This window comes from Triticum dicoccoides, chromosome 5A (genome assembly GCF_002162155.2).
Source record: "Triticum dicoccoides isolate Atlit2015 ecotype Zavitan chromosome 5A, WEW_v2.0, whole genome shotgun sequence".
Classification (NCBI taxonomy): domain Eukaryota; kingdom Viridiplantae; phylum Streptophyta; class Magnoliopsida; order Poales; family Poaceae; genus Triticum; species Triticum dicoccoides.
In genome coordinates this window covers 560,661,282-560,678,628 of record NC_041388.1, presented here as the reverse complement: position 1 = coordinate 560,678,628, position 17,347 = coordinate 560,661,282, and the positions used below count along the sequence as shown (strand labels likewise).

The 17,347-nt window shown below is 43.4% G+C and overlaps 1 pseudogene; it reads left to right on the top strand.

Annotated features, from left to right (window-relative positions):
* Nucleotides 1–1,191: 1,191 nt before the first annotated feature.
* LOC119299996 lies at nucleotides 1,192–9,337 on the top strand (annotated as a pseudogene).
* The last annotated feature ends 8,010 nt before the right edge of the window (nucleotides 9,338–17,347 follow it).

The window sequence follows — 17,347 nt, the reverse complement described above, 5'->3', positions numbered from 1 at the left end:
AAATAACAGTGTTGCTGGTAGCCGGCCCCTTATTTGATTACAAGAGATATTTATACATCTAGCATTGGAGAACACAGTCCAAAACCAATCAGGGAGAAGATCAACTATGCCTGCATCTGTAATGTCAACTTCACTAATATCCTTCTGTCCTTCGAGCCACAAAGGAAAATGAGGTCCCATTTTGGTACTTGCAAAATGAGCCTCATACATGCATGTTACATGTGGGAATCCAATTTTTGAGTGATATGTACGAGGTTGGCAGATAGACTCCGTTCTTTCAAGTACAGTTCAAAATAATATCGCGGCCCACGAAGTGCGTCCAATTTCTCCGTATTGATCACATGCTGTTCTCGTCCATGGTTTGAAAAGAAAATAATTACTAAATCTTGTTTCAAAAGACACTGTTTGGATCCATGCCATGTGTTGTGGTTCCACCAGCGACATTGCCATTTTAAGCTTTTAAGTACCGTATGTGGACAGCTGAAATGTCAACTCCAAGACTCTCTCAAGTCGAACCAGAATTCAAGCTTTGCATTTTCCAGTCATCCGCTTTCATTATCAACCTGACGTGAGTGCTGGATCCTGTCAGCAATTTGTCAAGAAATTAACGCTGTTCTAGTAGTGGACAAGATGGATTCACATGTCAACAAATGGACACAATGTCTGATTGACAAACAGATTGACAGTTGATCTTGTCTTCAAAAAAAGGGGGTGAACTTGCAAGGATTTTTAAAAGGAGATTGCTATACAATTAGGCGCTTGACAGAGTAAGGCTGACACTTCGCCTTAGTAAAAATATCGCGAAGATCACTTTGTATATACATACAGTCACTGCTGCATTTGCACAAGAAGCAGTCCGACCAGAATAAAGTGTTGATATACAAAAGCTATCCGTCTATATAGCTTAATATTTCAGTCCTAAGTCTGACAAGTAAGCAATGACGGTGGCATCCCAACTCCGACGCTGACAGCTGATTTGTGAAGTCTCAGCTGCTAGAATTTCAAGAACATTGCATTATACAATCACCTGCGTTCGTCAAAGCATCGCTTGCTTCTGGACCAAGGACTGGTATAATTATGTACTTACTCCTAGTTTTTGTTTTGTTTTGTGGGAAGTACTTAATTGCTCCCAGTTATCGTAACTAGTTAGTTGGACCATAACTAGTACTAAGATCTAGGCCTGATCAGTCGATGGATTGGTCGTCTCTCACCAGCTGTACCACGGTCATGATCCTTCTCCTCTTCCTGCCGTTGAGCGCTTCCCAAGACCGGCTTGTCCCCGGCAGGGCGCTGTCCCCTGGTAACACCATCGTCTCCGATGATGGTGGATTCGCCTTGGGCTTCTTCAACCCTTCCAATTCTTCTCCGGCCAGCTTGTACCTAGGCGTATGGTACAACAACATCCCCGAGCTCACCGTTGTGTGGGTCGCCAACCAAAATACCCCGGCCACCAACACAACTTCCTCAACACCGAAGCTCTCCCTCACCAATAGCTCTAATCTGGTTCTCTCTGATGGTGGTGGCGGAAGCCGTGTCGTTTGGACAACAGCCAACCTGACCAATGGTCTGGTCTCGTCTACCCCGACGGCGGTGCTTCTAAACACCGGTAACTTCGTCATCCGATCGTCAAACGGCACCATCCTGTGGCAGAGCTTCGACCAACGCACAGACACGTTCCTTCCCAGCATGAAGATCGGCATAAACTACAGGACGCGTACCACCACCAAGCGCCTGCTATCATGGAGAGGCCCCAGCGACCCCTCGTGGGGGCGCTTCTCCTATGGCAGCGACACGAACAGGTCGTTCCAGACATTCTTGTGGGACGGCGAGCACCCGGTATCTCGTGCTGCCCCCTGGACAGGGTATCTAGTGATGAGCCTACGGCAACAACTACTTGGGGCCACAAATAGCAGTGATCTTATCATCTACCTGGCCTATGTCAACAATGACAATGAGGCATACGTCACTTATAGCCTCTCCGACGGCGCCCCACGCACCAGGATGGTGCTAACCTACTATGGTGAGTTTCAGATCCAAAGCTGGAGCAGTAAGTCATCAACATGGGTTGTCCTCTGGAAGTTTCCATCCGCTGAATGCAACCATTACAGTTACTGCGGCCCGTATGGCTACTGTGACGAGACGGCCGAGGCACCCACCGTGCCAACATGCAGGTGTCTCGATGGCTTTGAGCCGAGTAGCATGGAGGAGTGGACTAGCGGCAGATACTCGGCCGGGTGCCGACGGAAGGAGGCACTGCAAGGGTGCAGTGACGGCTTCGTGGCCTTGCCGGGGATGAAGTCGCCTGATGGGTCTTTGTTTATTGCTCGAGGGAGGAGTAAGTATGAGGACTGTGCGGCGGAGTGTAGCCGCAATTGCTCCTGTGTGGCATATGCGTTCGCCAACCTGAGCAGCAGCAGGTTCGGAGGACACGTGCCGAGGTGCTTGGTGTGGTCTGGAGAGTTAATAGATACGGGAAAGGTTGGGGAGCGAACCGGCGAGACACTCTATCTTCGACGTGCAGGCATGGCTGCAACCAAAGGTACTAGATCTCAGTTTCTCCCTCTTTATCATATTGGTTTTGTCATTTATCCCTCTTTCTACCAGTTGTTTTGTTTTCAATAACATGTTTCTAGTTCTATCACTCATTTGGGACCATCACTTAGTCACTAGAGATAGTTATTTCTTGGTCAATACAACAGCCACTGGATCAAGATTTTTTCATCCCTCTGGTAGTTGCACAAATATCATGCTAAAGTTTGATGGTTGTTCGCCATGACTTAGAAAGGGTTATTTCTCATTCAACTGAGAAATAATAAAACCATTTTTTCTTGTATATGAATTTGTTGCACAGGTAAAAGAATAAAGAGCAATGCAGTGAGGATTGTGCTTCCAGTTGTAGGCTCTGGTGTTCTAGTACTCATATGCATCTCCCTTGCATGGTTAAAATTCAAAGGTACGTTTAGTTAACTCTGTTTAGTAGAAGGTTATATTGGCCGCTTTTTGAGAGAGTATGTGTCACCGCCTAAACTTGGACTACATCGTCTACTACCGCAATATACCCTTAGATTACAAAATCCTCTAACACATGAATGGAAACTAGATCAAATAATTTTGTAGATGGTTTATAGCATGATTTAGCTACTATTTGTGGTGGTGTAGTGATGGATAATGTGGATTCCACATGTTAGACAAACCACATTCGCTTTGTGCCGCTTCATATTCATGCAATCGTAATAACTGAGATACTGGTTATCGTGGGGCTGAGAAACAGAGCAACATCTATGGACTGAGGGTTGTGTCTGTGTTTTTCTAGGGGAGTGGGTGGCTGGGTGGTAGATGTGCCTCGTGGGTTATTTCCTCTAGTTCCATGAGTTCATAAATTAGGGAATAATATACAAACATCAATAGTGGTAGGGGTCAAATATAACTTTATTATTTCTTATTTTTGTGATGTTCTCATTAGAGATGTAGTCACTTTTAACATTATGGGAGCAGGCAAGAACAAGAAAGGGACAATGCAAAAGAATATAAGGCTGGAGGGTATGAGTATCTCTGATGAATTTGAAGAAGAAAACTCTCCCCATGATCAAGAATTTCCATTTGTAAGATTAGAAGAAATTGCCTTTGCAACCCACAATTTCTCTGAAACATGCATGATTGGACGGGGAGGCTTTGGTAAAGTATACAAGGTAACTCATTAAATATGTTCTTTCCTAGGATTAATTCTAATGAAGAGAGCTAATTTTTTCATACTACAAAGTCAAGTATAAGATTTTCACTATATTCCTGTAGGGAATGTTAGGTGGTCAAGAAGTTGCAATCAAGAGGCTAAGTAGAGATTCTCAACAAGGAACAAAAGAATTTAGGAACGAAGTAATTCTAATTGCCAAATTGCAACACAGAAACTTGGTTCGACTTCTTGGATGCTGCAGTGAGGGAGATGAAAAGCTCCTGATATACGAGTATCTGCCAAATAAGAGCTTAGATGCTACCCTTTTTGGTGTGTATTCTAATAACAAACCATGATTTCTATGACAACTTGAATTTGTTTCTTACATTTGTTTCTGTTTTAGATGACTCGAGAAAATTGCTGTTGGATTGGTTGACACGGTTTCGTATAATCAAAGGGATTGCAAAGGGACTTCGATATCTTCATGAAGACTCAAGGTTCACCATAATTCATAGAGACCTCAAAGCTGCAAATGTTTTGTTAGATGCAGATTTTAAACCCAAGATAGCGGATTTTGGTATGGCGAGGATCTTTGGCGATAACTTGGAAAATGCGAATACCCAACACCTTGTTGGAACATAGTGAGTATCCATTTAAAAAACCCATATTGTTTTTTCAGTAAATTTAACTCCCATTAGACACCTCTTGTAATTAAAATGATCAAACAGTGGTTACATGGCTCCTGAGTATGCAATGGAGGGTGTCTTCTCTACCAAGTCTGACGTCTACAGTTTTGGCGTGTTACTACTGGAGGTTGTAACTGGTATAAGGAGAAACTCCATTAGTGAAACCATGGGATTCCCTAGCCTCACAGTATATGTGAGTACACATGAATTTTGTCAAATTTCGTTACGAAAAGTGGAAGCATTTTTTGTTGGATATTGGAAAATAGTACTGATATGATGTTTTGGTTGTTTCAGTCATGGAATATGTGGAAGGAAGATAGGACCAATGAGCTGACGGACTCATCTATCTTAGATACTTCACCAGATGAAATTCTGCTTTGCATCCATGTAGCACTCTTGTGTGTTCAGGAGAACCCCGATGATAGGCTGCTCATGTCATCTGTTGTGTTTGTCCTAGAGAACGGGACGGGGAGCACCCCACTTACATCCCCCAATCTCCCGGCCTACTTTGCGAGACAAAGTGCTGCAACAAATCAGATCAGAACTGACATTCCGACATCCGTGAACAGCTTTACTCTTACTGAGATAGAGGGACGATGAAATAAATCTTTTGTTTTAGCTGTATTGAAATGCTCTCCAAGGAAACAATACATTAGATAAATCGAACACTATCGTTAAATGTATGGCTCAATAGTTAGCGATGTCATTTTCCAAAAAAGGAAAACAGGGATGTATCATGTGTTGCTTAGTAGTCATTACTATCTTTTCGTATGTTCTCCATTCAATTTTTCATTTGCATAACATATAGTCTCAGTTACAAAAAAACTACTCCCTCTATATCAAAATGTAAGACTTTTTTTATACTCCCTTTTGATACAGAGGACTATATGTTAGGATATACGTACTACTTGAAAAAACAAAGGACAGCAACCCTCTTGTCAATTGGATGAGCTTCCTCCTGCTAACATTTCTGGCTTTTTTTTTTCCAGATAGCAGAAGTCGTCTTAATTTTTCATCTACTTTTGCTAAGGGTTTGCAGTTGGAAAAAAGTTATATTTCTGCAGCCTTTTTCAACTCTCCACAGAAATTCATCAGTCACAGTTATGCTAGTGCCTGCCTGTGGGCCGTGACTATAGTACTTGCACACATCTCTGAATATGATACTTGTCTAAAACAAAACTCTGAATATGATACAGGCTAGAGTAAAAGCATCTCTGAACATGCCGATTCTATCCGCTGGACGCTTACATCCTCTAACAATTACACCGCGGCCTCTGCCTATGACACACACTTCATCGCTCACATCCACAACCCAAGTTTGCACAAAGTCTGGAAGCTTAAAACGGATGGAAAGGTTCAATTCTTCATGTGGTTGCTCGTCCAAAATCGGCTGTGGACCGCGGACAGACTCTGTACGCGTGGATGGCCGCACAATGCAACTTGTGCACTCTGTGATCAATCCATGGAAACATTGACACATCTTCTGCTCGAGTGCCCATTCAGCAAGCAAGTATGGTTCGCCTTCAGCTCTTCCCACCCAGGGACAGCGGCTGCTGCTCGCACGACCACAACTGCCCTTGGATGGTAGAAGAAGACCTCATGTTTTCTCTCCAAGAAACATGCCATCCACAAGTCTGTCCTGCCAGTTTTGGTTGCCTGGCACATCTGGAAAGAACGCAATCGCAGGATTTTTGAAAGTACGACCCTGGCTCTCTCCGGCTTAGTTAGCTTGATTAGAGATGACCTCCTGACTATTGGCCAGGCTTTTTGCGAGGAGTAGTTTTTTCCTCTCTTTTCTTTTTTCTCTATCCTTTGTTCTGACTGATTTCAGTCTGTACAGTTTTCCCTCGCCTATAATGAAAAGCAGAGCTCCTGCCGTTAACCGTAAAAAAAAAGCATCTCTGAATGAAGACCCTGCATCCCAGCTGTTCTGAACTTGTGATCATGATCATGTTGCTTTGCTGTTAACCCTGTAATTAAGCTGTGACAAGATGAGGTCATGAGGTAGATAAACACCAAACTACGCATAGTGGCATTTACAACGGTAGCACACGTTACCCTTAACTCCTACATTTGTACCTGGTCTGGTCTGACTAACTACTTCATGTATAGCTTAATGTTTAAGTCACTAGTCAGCAGTGACTGTGGCATCCCAACTCCGACGCGGACAACCAAAATGTCAACTCCCGATACACTCTCAAGTTGTCTCAAGTCTCAACTGCTCTGAAGCAATTTGCCATTATTCCGAAAACGAGTAGGTCTCATTCGTCAAAGCATTTTTTTAATGTAAACCACCGAGGCTTGATGCAAGTGCTCCCAATTATAAGCATCTGTCAGAAGCTTAGCACCGACCATCACCTATGGGTTGGCCAGCTGCTTTCACCTGCCGCATCGGCGCCGGAGCGCTGATCCTTCTGAGCTTCCTGCCGTTGTGCGCGTGTGATGACCGGCTTGTCCCCGGCAAGCCGCTCTCGCCTGGCGCAACCATCATCTCGGACGATGGTTCCTTCGCCTTGGGCTTCTTTGACCCCTCCAACTCCACTGCTATGGCCAAGCTGTACGTCGGCATATGGTACAACGACATACCTGAGCTCACCGTCGTGTGGGTCGCCAACCGGGAAACTCCAGTCTCAAAAAGGAACATCACTTCCTCTTCACCAATGCTTTCCCTCACCAACACTTCCAATCTTGTTCTGTCCGATGGTGATCGTGGCAGCCGTGTCCTCTGGACGACGACCAATGTGGCTACCGACCCAGGCTCGCCACCCCCGGCGGCGGTTCTTCTGAACACCGACAACCTCGTCATCCGATCTCCCAACGGCACCATGCTGTGGCAAAGCTTCGACCACATGACCGACACACTTCTTTCTGGTATGAAGATCCGGTTCAGGTACAGGACACGTGTCCACGACGAGCGTCTAGTGTCCTGGACGGGTCCCACCGACCCCTCGCCAGGGCGCTTCTCCTATGGCGGGGATCCAGACACACTGCTCCAGATTTTCCTCTGGGACGGGGAGCGCCCGGTGGCCCGCACCCCGCCATGGACAGGGTATCTGGTGACGAGCCAGCGCAGGTACCAGCAGGTGGAGGCCCTGAACACCACTGCTATCATCCTCTATCTGGCTGTCATCAACACGATGACGAGGTCTACGGTGTGTTTTGATTTTCGGTTTGAACTTTTTTTCGCCCTAGGCCGAGATGGCCGAATTTCGGCCATTTTTAAAAATTTCAGCTGAAATTTGACCAAATTTTAACTGCAATTTGACTTAAATTTGACCAAATTTTGCCAAATTTAAGCAATTTCGGCCTAAATATACTTTTCGCCTAGGCTGAGATGGCCGAAATTCGGCCGAAATCCACTTTTTTTGGCTGAAAATCAAAATACAGGGTCTACCTCACCTATAGTCTGTCCGACGGCGCCCCGCCTACTAGGTATGTGCTAACATACTCCGGCGAGTACCAGCTCCAAAGCTGGAGCAGCAAGTCGTCAGCCTGGGACGTCCTCGGTGAGTGGCCGTCTCCTGTATGCAACCGCTATGGCTTTTGCGGTCCCTATGGCTACTGTGATGAGACAGCGGCGCCTGACCCAACTTGTAGGAGCAACTTCAACAGGGCGACCCAAACGGACGCGTGCTTTGTTTGCTTTTTGTCCGTTTGAATCGGTCAGATGGACGCCGGTGTCCGCATTTTAAAATGGGTCAGCTTGATCGTCCAACGGGAAGGCCGACCTAAATGTGACGACGTGAAAAAAACAAGTTACATGAAATAAACATAATTAAACATAAAAGTGGCCGGTCAAACGCCGGCCAAAGTCCACCCACATCTAATAAACATTAAATAAAAACATTAAAAAAAGTCTGCGCCCGCCTGCTGCCGCCCCGCATGCTGCCCTAGACGTCGTCGGCCTTGCCCTTGCCCTTGCCCTCGACGTCGCCGTCGTCGGTAAGGTCGATGAAGACCGGAGCAGGGCCAGCCCACCCGAACGCCGCCTGGTACGCTGCCAGGTCAGCCTCCTCCGGCGTCTGCTGGGGCGGCGGCATTGCGGCATGCCGCGCGCGCTCCTCCTCCTCCTCCTCCTAGAGCCGGAGCGCCTCCGCGTCGTGTTGGAGCATGGCCTCGTAGCGTATCTGCTCCTCGCCGTCGCCCTGCTCCTGGCGGAGCCAGTGCTCCTTCCATCGCTCGAGGTGGGCCGCCTCTTCCTCCGCCTCTTCAAGACTAACTATAATTCATAGGGATCTCAAAGCCGGAAATGTTTTGCTAGATGCAGAGATGAAACCGAAGATAGCAGACTTCGGTATGGCGAGGATCTTTGGCAATAACCAATAAGATGCAAGCACCCAACGTGTTGTGGGAACATAGTGAGTAACCTTTTCAGCTTATATAGACCATGTAAACTTGCAATCAAGTTCTAATAATGTGAATGCAATGGTCACACAGTGGATACATGGCCCCAGAATATGCAATGGAAGGTGTCTTCTCCATCAAGTCCGATGTCTACAGCTTTGGTGTGCTAGTACTTGAGGTTGTGACTGGTATAAAAAGAAGCTCCAATAGTCACATCATGGGCTTCCCGAGCCTCATTGTGTATGTAAGTGCCCACAAGAGTTCTATGAAGTTCCAAAATTTAGAAATAGATTAAGTTTTTGAAGATTCTTTTTGATACTTTTTCTTGTTTCAGTCATGGAATATGTGGAGGGAAGGAAAGACAGAGGATTTGGTGGACACATATATCATGGATACTTGTTCACTGGATGAAGTTTTGATTTGCATCCATGTAGCACCCATGTGTGTCCAGGACAATCCAGATGACATGCCACTCATGTCGTCCGTTGTGTTCGTCCTAGAGAACGGAAGCAGCACACTTCCACCCCCTACTTGCCCTGCCTACTTTACACGACGAAGTGCAGAAATGGAGCAAATTAGAGATGATATCCTGAACTCCGGGACCAGTTTTACTCTCAGTGAGATTGAGAGTAGATGAAATAACTATTATTTTATTTAGACATGTCGCCGCTCGACCAGGACCTCCTCTGCAACACCTGCGCATAAACCGAGATCTCCTAGCCAGACCCCATCGTCTCCGCCCAGCTAGGCCCCTGCCCCGGCATCCATCGTGCCGACGACTAGCATGGTGGATGGCGGTGGGAACGGTCCTCTTGAAAAAAGTCCAAAACAAACCTTGAAGTCATAGAAGAAAGCTAAATTAAACCATGTACTTAGAATCCTAGAAATTGGCACTCTAAACTTGTAATCCCGATCTATTTTGGACCCTAGATCTGTTTGGCACACCAAGAATACTATAATCCAGACTGGGATAACCTGCTACTCTCACAGACAGAATTTGGGTTGGCCCACTATACCACAACAAGAATTCGTGAAGTTTACAAAATGTTCGTGCATTTTTAAAATTGTTCAGAAGTTTAAAAAATGTTCATGTTTCCAATTTTTGGCAGAAATTCTTTATTTTGTCTTTTTAGAAAAATGTTTGGAATTTTGAAATTTTCCTCACATTTTTATAAACTGTTTGCGATTTCAAAGAAATCACATTTGCCACAAAATGTTCAGAATTCCAACAGTTTTTCACATGCTATGAAAAATGTTTCGGATTTTGAAAAATTGTGCCTATTTTTAAAATAAACTTTTTGCAATTTGGTAAATTATTTGTGTTTTGAAAAACTCGACATCTCAAAATTGTTCACAAATTTTTAACGCAAAATATTTTGATTTTTTCATAAATCTTTTTGTATATTAACGTTTTTGTGTGGTCTTATATATATAGGCCGTGCTATCTATCATCACCAGTAGTCATCAGGGTGAGTGGCTACGTATGCGCACTTTGAGAGCGAGGTCCCTGGTTAGAGTCCTCACAGGCTTTGTGTAGTTAAAAAAATTTAGGAAGTTCTTTTGAAGAAATTTTTTAGGGAAGATCAAAACAGGTTACCATGTATTCAAAAATAGTTTTTCAGGGCTGTTTTTTAGGAGTTTGAAAACATGTTTTATTGTGATTAAGAAAATCAATATCAAAGGGAGTCCAAACAGAGAAAAATCTTTGGACAATTTTTTTTGATCAAAAGCGACCCAGAAAGGTTCAGGACAAGACCAGAAGAGCCACGAGGGAGCGACAAACTCGCTAGGTGTGCCTCAGGGGGGCGTCCCCAGGCTTGTGAGCCCCTCGTGGCACCTCCTGCCCTAATTCCGCATCTATAATTTTTTAAATATTCCCAATATACCAGAGAGCCACCCAGTGGGAAAAAGGAAGTGAAGACGAGTGGTGAGGTGCGTTCGCAACGGGCACCCCTTTACCTGAATGGAAAAGGCCGACGTGGCTATTTTCCTTTGCATCAAGAATCATGCTCAAATCCAATAGTTCAAAAACATTCGGCGCTAAATTATAAAAATCCGACGTTTGTTTTTAATCCTTTTTATTCTATTATGCCGGCATAGTAGCCAGTTCATCTTCTTTTTTCTTCATATGTTTGTTTGTTCGACTCTATGTTTCTTGCTTCTCCGTTCGGCCCCTTATTTTCTTCCTTTTGTTTATATATTTGAAATATTCTAAATACATATATTCAAAAACTTAATTTACATAATTTTTGGAAAACATTCATAAAAATCTACTGTAAAAACAGTAGTTGGTTCATGTACTGTAGAATATTTTGGTAAATTAAAAAAATGTGCGTGATATTTAAAAAATGTTCTCACTTTTTTTGAATTTTTCTAGAATATTGAAACAATGTAAACAATATCTTGTAATATAGATAAAAATGTTTATGAGATTTGAAAAAATGTTCATGCGTTTCATAAATATATTCGCAAGATTTGATAAATGTTTATAAAACGTAAATAAAATTTTGTGCAATTATTTAAAAATTTTACCATTCAAAAATGTTCGTGACATTAAAAAAATGTCATAACACTTAAGACATGTTTTGCATGCTAATAAAAAAAGGTTTATGACATTTATGAAATACTCCCTACGGTCCTTTTTACTCCGTGTATAAGATTTGCGTGAAGTCAAACTTCGTAAAGTTTGACCAAATCTATAATAAAACATATCAACATCTACAATACCAACTATATAAAATATAAATCTGCATTCCATAATGAATCTAATGATATTGATTTGTTTATGTGAGTGTCGGTACTCTTTTCTATAAATTTGGTCAAACTAAAGATAATTTGACTTCACACAAAACTTATATGCAGACTAAAAATGGACGGAGAGAGTATGTTCAACGTGTGTTAAAAATATTTCATTTTGTATTAAAGAAAAGTTCAGTGTGCACTTGACAAATGTTCAACATCTATTTTGAAAAACATGTTGAACGTGCATTTGAAAATGTTCAACCGGTATGCGGAAGAAAACCGTGTGTGTTTGAAATATGAGAAAAAAAGGAAAATAAAACCAAATTTGTAAGAGATGAATGAAAAGTCTAATGAAATAGGTAAATAACAAATAGAAATAAAGAAGAAGTGAGATCAAACGAAAACTTCTAAAACGTCCTTAGAAGCTATAGTACCGGGCCGACCGTTAGCGGAGCGCCGCGAGAGAAGGTTAGATCTCACAGTAAGCGAGACAACAAGGGCCTTTGCCGGCACGGGATCCCAACAAGGGCCACTTTTGGTGCACTGACAATGTGCCACTTGGCGGGGTCTCAGCCGCCGCCACGTGTCGCGTGCTAGGCACTCCCTTCGGATTTTTCTCTGTACATGTTTTATGGTTTTAGATATTTATTATTTCTTTGGCTTTTTGACTTTTGCCTAGGTTTTGGACAATTTTGTTTCAATTTTCTATGCGACAAATATGTTCTCTCTTTTTCTTCCACAAGAGGCATATAGTTACTTCTCGTAGAGGCATCGAAAAAACCATGTTTCTTTTGTTATTGCGAGAGGCACAGATTAACTTCTCATGGAGGCATCGATTTGCTTCCGCGAGAGGTACAACTGTGCCTCTTGGAAAAATAAAACAAACATGTGTTTTTCCTCCGCGGGAGGCATGGATTTATCTCTCATGATGACACATTTTTGCTTCCATGAGAGGCACCGCTATGCCTATCGGAGAAAGGAAAAAAAATGCTTTTATTTTGCTTCCACGAGAGACTCGAAAAATTGAAAACCTTTTTTATTTCATGGGAGGCAAAAATTTGCTCTTGACGAATTTGCTTTCACAAAAGGCACAGTTGCACCTCTTTCAAAAAAGGGAAAAAAGTAAAAAAAATAATCATGCTTTCGGCTTCGCTTTTTTTCTTCTTCATGAAAATAAGTTCATTGAAACCTATGAACATGGTATCTATTTTCGAAGATCTCGATGCGAGGAATCCAATTATGAAAATAAGTTCATCAATTTAGAAAATAAGTTCATCAATTTGAATAAAAAGTTCACCGATTTTTGAAAAAGTTCATAGATTTTCCAAAAATCTCTCAAATTTGAAAGAAAAGTTCATAGAATAGTTCATCAGTTTTGGAAAAAGTTCAGGGAGTTTGAAAAAACTTCATTGGATTTCTAAAAAAATCATCAAATTTGAAAAGCAAATCTTTGGATTTGGAAAAAGTTCATCAAATTCAAAAAAATTCATCCATTTTTAAAAAAGTTCATCGAATTGGAAAAAGGTTCATTTGTTTGAAGAAAAAGTTGGAGAACTAGAATAATAAAAAAAAGGATAGAGGAAAAAGAAAAAAGTAAAGGAAAGGAGAAAAATAAAAGAAAGAAGAAAATTCGAAAAACATCAATGCAATCACATTTAGGTGAGGTGGCAGGGTGATAATCACGTCCGACACAAAACGCACATAGCGTGGGTTTGAATCTCAGGTTTTGCACTTTTTTCGCGGCTTAGAAAACAGAGAAAAATATAGAATCGGGCCAGCCCAGATCGCGCGAGGGGGTTGTCCGCCCTGTACGGGTTGGCCTTTAAGGTGTGCTTAAGGCGCCGTTTTGGTTTTGCGAACAAAACCGATGGTAGAACCCCGTGTGCTCGTGCGGCTCCTCTCTCTCTTGCGCTCCTGAAGAAAGTAGGTTGATCAAACCCTGCTGTTATTGGGTCACCAAAATGCTGGTAGGCTATTTGGTTCGTCACATGTTGAAAAAAAATGTTTGTCTATTAAAAAAGATGTCCTTGTGTTTTGGCAAGAAATGTTCATGCATTTAAAAGACAATTCACAGGTGTGACTACATTTCAATCAGTTTTACAAAAAAGTGATTTTCTGCTAAATTTCCATGTGCTTCTATTCCTTATTTTCCTTGTGAAAGATCCAGCAAAATGCTGACATTTCGTGTTAATAGCACAGAAAAATAAAACATTTACAGGATAGTCAGGGAGTGACCATCAGGAGAACATAAATGGAAAAGAAAGCTGGAAAGCCCATCCGCGTCATGCAAAATCCTCACAACAGGGTCCCCAAAAGGGGTGGTTCTACAGTCTGCACCAGCAAGTCGCCATTGCTCAGTCTGGCGTCTAATGGCCGGGGCCATCTCCCTGACCCGAGGAATATTCTTTCTAAAAATGCAGTCGTTTCTTCTTGCATTCCAGATCTCCCACACGATCAAGATGAGCATGGGTTCCAGCTATAGCTAGTTTGACAAATATCAGTGCCCGGGCCATGCAATGCCGTGCACTCACCTCACTGCTTGCCACAAAGAAGCGGATCTGCTACGGTCGCCGTAGAAAAAAAAGTGATTTCCTGGCTAAATTTCCATGTGCTTCTATTGTTTTTTTTCTTATGAAAGATCCAATAAAATGCTGACATTTCATGTTAATAGCAGGGAAAAACAAAAACATTTACAGGATAGTCAAGGAGTGACCATTAGAAGAACAGAAATGGAAAAGAAAGCAGGAACGCCCATCAGCGTCATGCTAAATCCTCACAACAGGGTCCCCAAAAGGGGTGGTTCTACAGTCTGCACCGGCAAGTCGCCATTGCTCAGTCTGGCGTCTAATGGCCGGGGCCATCTCCCTGACCCAAGGAATATTCTTTCTAAAAATGCAGTCGTTTCTTCTTGCATTCCAGATCTCCCACACGCCCAAGATGAGCATGGGTTCCAGCTATAGCTAGTTTGACAAATATCAGAGCCCGGGCCATGCAATGCCGTCCGGTCACCTCACGGCCTGCCACAAAGAAGAAGCGGATCTGCTACGGTCGCCATAGAAAAAAGTGATTTCCTGGCTAAATTTCCATGTGCTTCTATTGCTTTTTTTCTTCTGAAAGATCCAATAAAATGCTGACATTTCATGTTAATAGCAGGGAAAAACAAAAACATTTACGGGATAGGCAGGGAGTATTTTTTTGAAAAGGAGGTCATCCCCGGCCTCTGCATCGGATAGATGCATGTGGCCACTTTACTAAAGCAAGTTCAACAAAACAAATAGTCTGATCTGCAAAGTACAACTCACAAAAAGAGCAAAATAAGAAATGAGCAACTCAAAGCCACAACCGGCTGGACGAACGGACACTAAGGACCTATCCTATTATACAACCGCCATCCAAACCGCTTGAATATAGTCCATGCTATCATCTCCCACATATTGCAGCCAGTAGCCAGCTGCTCCCTGAAGCCCGTAGGAGTGAGTAACAATCATGTACGGATCTATGTCGTAGCCCTGAAGATAACCTGCAAGAAGTTAACGTACGAATCCATGCCGTACGGATAGTCAGGGAGTGACCATCAGGAGAACAGAAGTGGAAAAGAAAGCTGGAAAGCCCATCCGCGTCATGCTAAATCCTCACAACAGGGTCCCCAGAAGGGGTGGTTCTGCAGTCTGCACCAGCAAGTCGCCATTGCTCAATCTGGCGTCTAGTGGCCAGGGCCATCTCCCTGACCCAAGGAATTTTCTTTCTAAAAATGCAGTCGTTTCTTCTTGCATTCCAGATCTCCCACACGACCAAGATGAGCATGGGTTCCAGCTATAGCTAGTTTGACAAATATCAGTGCCCGGGCCATGCAATGCCATGCGCTCACCTCACTGCCTGCCACAAAGAAGAAGCGGATCTGCTACGGTCGCCGTAAAACATCAATCCAATCCACTGCCGGAGCAAATAAGAAGAAACAAAGATCGATCCGCGGCCACGGGTTACTTGACCGGTGAAGAAGGAATATGACGTACGGGATGGTATAGTGGTGCTATGATTGAGTACTTGCGTGGCTGGTCAGTGGTTCCTTTCCGTTTCCCCGTCGCGGCTGCTCCACGGCCAAATTAATGACCCAGTCCAAACAACGTAAGCACAACGAAGATTTTGGGCCACCTCGGCCTCGGACAAGAAGACGCGGATGTAGCCATCACCGATTCACCGGCGATGTCCACGACAGTACGTTCGTACGTTTCTTTCGGCGCTTGCCATCAGTGCATGCATCAACGCATGGCTGCTTGCTGCATGCAACTTGGCAGGACAGGTCCTCGGACGGCCCCGTCGACGATCGTCTGGGATTGTGTCGCTAGCCACCCGGCGGACTCCCGGCGACTAGTCCTCGGGCATGGGAACCATCCGTCCCCGTCGCCGTCGCTGCAGGCCGGGCGCACTCGTGATGGCTACATGTGTGTCGTGGTACAGGCCAGGGATTCCCGTCCACAGTACCCAAAAAGGTTTGCACCCGTTTTAACTTTTATCTATAATAAAGCAACACAGCCAAATTGGTACATGGTGATGAGGAGATCCTCTAAAGCACTAAGCACTAACAAAGCAGATCAATTTTTTTTACATGAACGCAGAAGAGACCACACCCTACCACAAAGCACCTAGACTACCATCAAGAAAGGAGACTCGCCGCCAAGGGAAACCGCTCAACCTCGTGTCGCCGCTCACACCAAGTTCCCACCAGAGAGGGCTCCCTAGCCTCCCACTCCGGATCGTCGAGCCCGAGCCTGCCTGCGGAAAACGACAACCGCGAGTGGAACCAACTAGGACCATCACCCTGCTTCATGCCCCCGGCCCGACTCACAGAACCAACTAGGACATGCCCCCGGCCCTAAGATCGGCGGAAGTAACAACATGGATTCCCCATACTTAGTCTCCGTACTTGGGAGTTTACTTGGATTTCCGGAATTGTGAACTGGCGATTTCGTTTTCTGATGAAGCTTGAACGCGATCGCGCAGGCCTTACTGCGGTATAGTATAGTGGTGTCAACCGGGTCCCGTTTAAACCCACTAATAATCTAATAGTTCAAAATTTTGATTTTCTCGAGAAAAACAAACTATGGAGCTAGTTAAAACTAACTAAATGAGAGTTGTGGATGCCGCTTATTTGCCATTTACGTCTCTAGTACAGTATTGCTGCCTTTGTCCGGGATTAAAAGGCTACCAGATCAAGGTGCCATATTTTTGAACAGCCAGTGACCCAATTACTCTGAAAATCTCTCTCACTCCTTGCATCCAACAAAATAAACATCACAAGGGCACTCCCACAGCAATTATATCTGAGACAATATCGTACACATTAAATATAAACTAAGATATACTCCCTCCTTTTGGTTTACAGGGTTCAAATCTGAAATCTCATCAACCAAGGCGGATGTTGAGTGGAGGAATGTATCTCGTACTTTACAAAACTATTCAAATTAAACTGATGCTTGATTTGAATTAATTGCAGTGCATGCATGCTTGGTGAGTTTCTTTCTAGTTCTCATTTAAATTTGTTTTATATTTTTTTGTCTACAAAAGTTCTTATTTAATTTGTTTTATGAGAGAAAAAGTATATCATATAATACACTAGTATCATACCCGCTCTGTCCGGGTTCCGGGCCCGCTGACCGAAACGCTGGTATGAAGGCACTGTGATTAATTCTCTGAAATAAGCACAACTCCCTCTATCCATGTTTATTGTGCCTCCCCGCATTTATTGTCAAACTTTGAAATCTATACGACTAATAACAAATATGATTCATATCCTGGAAAACGAATACCATGTATTTGTATTCAAAAGAGAATTTCTATCATTTTTGTTACATATAATTTATCTTTCATTAACTAAATTTATGGTAAAACTTTGACCCTAAATACG